The following is a 6000-nucleotide window of genomic DNA, read 5'->3' on the forward strand; positions in this document are numbered from 1 at the left end:
TAAATAATGTTATTTAGAAGTAACAAATATAGTTAAAATAATCTGTTTAATCAGTGCTGTTTGCTTTAATATACTCTTTACCCGGTTCCTTAAGTTATGAATCTTCCGCTGCATTTCTTCTGCAGTACACTCGTACTTCAACCCAATTTCAGACAATAATTTTTTTTCTCGATTTCTGTAATCCACATGCTTTCTATCCCAAAACACCGACTGTTGCTGGTACAAGTTAATTGATTTGAAAGTGCTATTCTTGACCATTCTTTACCCGACGACATTTCGACAATGCAAGTAACTTTGGTTTGAAAGCGTGGTTAAAAAAATGTCTCCGTTTCTAACTTTTTTCGCTTTTATAAATTGTATTAAACGAGAGTGTCGATCCAATTAGCGAAGCAGTGATGTCCTTTTCCCTTGAACAGTTTATCTAGTCCAGAAGCACATTCGCCCAGGGTGTGGCGGATCGGTACCAACAGGACGCCGACAGGTCGAGGCATCAACGCGGCGCGACACCTCCCGGACGATCCGCGGGTACCAACCGTCAATACCAGAGGGCTACGACGACGAAGAGTCTGCCCATCTCGCTAGTGGTCGAAATACGGTATCACGATAAAAATACCGCACCTAGCGAGACTCCCTCTACGTCTAAGGCAGGGACTACCGGGCATAGCCTTACTGACGAGTCTACCGGTAGTCCCGGGACGAAACGTCAAACTCTCTCTCTCTTGTCATCTGGCAGCAACCACCAATTACCGACTTTTCCGCCACAAGGGTTCGAAACTAGTTGCTTCGAAAGCAACTCTCCGACAGTAGAATTACTTTGTAGCCACTTGAGAGGAAGCTACAGAGGGAGCGCCCTCCGCCAGGTGAATGACCCGCTTGGACAGTTACTCTCAGGCTCCGAATCCTCGAATGTGTTCTCCAGGGTAACTCAGGATAGCTTTTGTCGTAAATGGACTACACATGTAATAATACAGTGCTATGTAAACGTGAGTGTTGATTTAAGAGAAAAACAATCGTAAATTGTTATCAGAAGTATTACGTTTGTCGCAAGTGGGCACTATGTTTGCATTTATACTAATTATACGAAATTATACTAGCACGACTTTGAACTAACGAATATCGGCCCCGTTGTATGTATCTCTCAAATGGATATATATGTCGGGTACACATTGGAATTAGGATTAGGGGCGTGAAACGAATCGTCGTTTGGTTTACGCATTGTCGATAAGCAATAGAGAAGACATTGACTAGTGCAGATACGATTATTATGGAATTGGACAAGCAACCGTGGCAATTAGACACTCGAGAAACTAATGATAATGATCCTGGGTTCAATAACGAATCCGCGGTCGACGGGGTGATGGATGAACGTGCCCACAAAATGTAAGTCGGACTCTTTGTTAAAACGGTGAATACCCACCGAGCGTACAGACGCTAAGTGAGTCGCTAATACGATCTCGCGAGAGAATGACTTTTCGTCGCGATGATGCTGCAGAGGAAAACTATGATGGGGTGTGTCTAAGGACACGAGATCATCGGATTCGTCGAGGATAGTCCTCGTTCAGAAAGTAAGGGAAATTAACGTTGCTGCTAATTGGTCAATCTCCATATCGGTGGTTAGAAAAGATGCTAGCCGCCCTCGAAGGAAAGTTGCTAGTGGGAGACGCCGTTCGTTGAAAGAAATAGATCTCCCCTATCTTCCCGTAGTTGGGACAAAGACTGTTTATCTGTTTGAAGGAATTTAGGTAACTAGATCTTAGTGTTTATAACGGCCCTCGGGCTAGCTGATCACGTACTGTGGAGACACATCGACATCTGGCAATCATCTTACTCGAAGAATAGGGACTGCGTGTGGCCACGGGACAGAGACCGTTGGAATGTTTACTGTCGCGTGTCGCCAGAGATATTTCTTTTAAGGAGAGCTATAGAATTACTTCATACCTTTGTTAGGCAAAGCGTTCATCCCGTGACCGCGGCTACGTTCGGCGACTGGCTATCGCCTCGAGCCCAAGCTCATTATCACAAATCTTGAACAAATACAATCGGATCGAAAGACGACAATTGTTTAATTACGCCTATGATAGAATCTAGATTACGGTGTTAAGGGATTTTCCCGGGGTTCCAAAGGGAGGACTCCGATGTCCTTTCATCTCCGACATATATATAATATGTAAGTAATGTAACTATCGTAGAGTTACTTCCAAAGTGCGATGCAATACCATATAATGAAAATACTGTCTTGGGAGAAGTTGTTTGAATATGTCGAATAAGTAGTTTTAGGAAACGCATAAATAACATTTTTTGGAATCTATATAAAAAATATCTAGTAGATATTAATAGATTAATAATCGTAATAACTTTAAGCATTATCAAAAGCAATAAAGAAACTTCAAAGTCAAGTAATTTGTTGGAATTCTACATTTTTATATCTAATATACAAATATTAACGATTGCTAAGATAATCTCTGTGAGGTACGGCATTGTAATTTTAAGTTGTGGAAGGATCTCAAGGTCGTGGAGAACAACGTGCTTAGCCGTGTTAATACAAAATTCTCCCTATCTGAACATAGTTTATAAAATTGTCTGATGCTTACATAATAAAAGTTACATGATTTTAAGTATGGATATGTTTAATATACACATACATATAAGCGTGTTCGAATGCAAATCGATTCATATTATTAGTCGGACATAATGGTGGTCGAGAGATTATTATTTTGCTTATAATAGTATTATTAGGAACTCGTTGCTTTTTAATAAAAAGCTAATAATTGTGCATTATGTGCATTAAATAAATGAAACTTATGTCTCTGATGACCATAATAGATGCTTCAATATAAAAAAAGGAAATATAAAAGGAAATAATTAATTGAATAACACTACCATAAAGAAGTAGATATATAAACGAATAATCTCTCGAATATAGTACGAAAATAGTACAGAATATTAATAAGAATTACAGTACGTTGACGTTTACTATTACCCAGTAGATCACGAGCAATAATAATGCGAGTTTAGCTAATGGAGACCGAAAAGTTGAACTTGGATGCGATTTGGTCTGATTTCGCAAACTTATAAGCAATTGCGTAATACATTCTGTAATACGTTCGCCTTCAAACGCAAATTATAGAACGTTGACATAGACAAATCTCAATTTTTTTCTTTTTTTTTATTTAATTCTTTTCATTCACAATTTGTCCAATTTGGACATTTGATAGAATTTTTTAACCGTTTGATTATCATGTGGGTGACTACCCCCAGCGGGATACCATCTTCGTGTTTGTTAGGTTGTATCCCTTGTGAGGTCTGCTGGGTGTTTCCTTTTCAGTCTTCTTTCCATGCTTGAGGTGTTCCTATTCTTTCTTTGTATTTTTCTGCGTATCTGCTAATTTTGACCGTTGGTATTCCCAGATCCTTCCGTATGTCCTCGTTTCTAACGTACCATGAGGCGTTTACTATCGTTGTAAGAATTTTAGTTTGTATTGTCTCTACTTTGTTTATATGGCTCATTGCTGTTGTCCCCCATAGTGATATTCCGTACGTTCAGATTGGTTTTACGATCGTTTTGTATAATTTTAATTTATTTTCTATGCTTAATTTGGATTTTCGACTTGTTAGCCAATGCATTTGTCTGCTTGCTGTCTGTATTTTGTCTGTAATTGATTTGATATGCTGTTTCCATGTGAGTTGTGTATCTATGTGGAGTCCTAGGTATTTGACTTGCCTTGTTTGTATTATGTGCGTGCCGTTAAAAAAGATGTTTGGTGGTGTCTGTTTTCGCAGTGTGAATGTAATATGGTTGCATTTACTGGGGTTTGCTTTAATTTGTTTAACTTGTAGCCACTTTTCTATTTTTGTGATATGTTCTTATAGTAATTTCACTGCTGTTTCTGGGTTAGTGTGTCTGTCTAGCACAGCTGTGTCGTCCGCGAATGTCAGTATTTTGCTATTGGTAGTTGTTGGTATGTTGGCCGTGTATAGTGTGTATAGTATTGGTCCTAAGACGCTTCCTTGTGGAACCCTTGCATTGATGTCTTTAACTTCAGAGTATGTATCCTTGATTTTTATTACGGAGGTTCTGCTGCTTAAATAAGATTTTATTAATTGGTATATTTGCTCCGGGAATTGTTTCCTGATTTTTTGTAGTAGGATTATTTGTAGTGGTTTATTTTGTCAAATGCTTTATCTATGTCTATATGGCCTGTGGATTTGCTTTATAGTGGAGTGTTCGTTTCTGAATCCAAATTGGTGATCTGGTATTAATTTTTCCTTCTATATTATTGGTTTTATGCGGTTGTATATTATTTTCTTTAGTATTTTAGAAAACGCAGGAAGTAGTGATATTGGTCTGTAAGATGCAGTTTGATGTGGGTCTTTGCCTGGTTTAGGTAACATTATGTCCTGTGCTAGTTTCCATAGTTTAGGAAAGTATTGGATTCTTAATATTGCATTGTAAATTATTGTAATTAGTCGTACCGCTTTTGGAGGAAGGTGTTTTAGGATTTTACCATTGTTTAGGTCGATTCCTGGTGCTTTATTGTTTTTTGTTTTCTCGATTATGTTTCTAATTTCTTGTGCTGTTGTTTTAGGTATGATATAGTGTTTGTCAGTTGAGGTAATAGTGGTTAACGCATCTCGTCGGTATGACAATTGTGGTTGCTGTTATTGATATTATGTGGTGTAAATGTGTTGCATAGGTGGTTGGAAAATTCTTCAGCTTGTTCTTTGTTGCTTCTTGCCCATGTATTATCTGCTTTTCTGATTGCTGGGACTAGTTTTATTGGCTTCTTTATTTTTTTATTGCTTTCCATAGGGAGTAGTTGGTGTTCTCGTGTGCGGATAGTCTCTATGAATTTTGTGAACTTGTTGTTGTGTTCTTTTATTTTGTTTTTTATTTCCTTTGCAAGTTTACTTAGGTTGTTACGTCGCCTAAAACATCTGCGCTGCAGCTCTCGCGACCGGGCAGCCGATGGCCTGCGTAACGTCATTTCGACCCTCAATAAACCTGAGGACCAACCATAACTTTCTCTTTCATTGTGTACACATGTATCTTCATTCAATCCGTCGTCCTGAAAGCTTTCTTAAGGCTAAAAATATTTGCGACGCACATCTGGTTTTTAGAGAGGTCCTTGGGTTTATTAGGCGCAATTAAAAACACGGAGAAAGCGGGTACGCGCCCATTAGGAAAAATCGAACATCTGTCTAATAGAACAGGCTGGGTTTTCCCATGCACAAGGTCACTCACGAACCACGTTGGTCGGAGGCTTCCTACTCATCACTTCTCCTACGACTTTAGGAGAGTCAAGTCGAATACTTCTCCTACGACTTTAGGAGAGTCAAGTCGAATACTTCTCCTACGACTCTAGGAGGGTCAAGTCGCAGACTTCTCCTGCTACATCAGGAGGGTCAAGTCAACTTATTTCGTCAACATCGCTAGGTCAAGTCAACTTACTTCTTCTATATACTACAACGTCGAAGTCTAGCATCAAAATCTAGTGTCTATCAAGTATCCTCTAGTGCTACGTCCACTAATATACGAAATTCAATTGTACGAACCTTGCTCTATTAGTCATATCTATCTCATATTCGTGCGACAAGTTGTTATCTACGATTTGTATCTACTCAACAGTGTAGTCTAAGTGTTGGAAATATATATTTTATAATTCTGTGAATCACAGTGTTATATAAACTTAATCACCCCTATTATCTTAACGGAAATCAGGGGATCGATCAACTCGTGGTGTCGATTAGTATAATCGTAACGGGAATTTACGACTCCCGTTGACGTCTCTCCTCGCGATTGCGTCTCCCCGCGATTGGTCGAAATAACATAGGTGTTTTTTGTTTTCTTTTGATCTATGCTTTTGCCATTTTGCTTTCGCTTTTCTTTTTTCTCTAATTTTTTCGAGGATGTCTGGCGGAATTATTTTTCTTTGTCTATTTGTTGATTCGGGTATCGTGGTTGCCCATGCTGCTTCCTGAATAGTTTCAGTAGGTGTTGTT

This window comes from Bombus flavifrons, chromosome 16 (assembly GCF_040668555.2).
Source record: "Bombus flavifrons isolate JBK064 chromosome 16, iyBomFlav1_principal, whole genome shotgun sequence".
NCBI lineage: Eukaryota > Metazoa > Arthropoda > Insecta > Hymenoptera > Apidae > Bombus > Bombus flavifrons.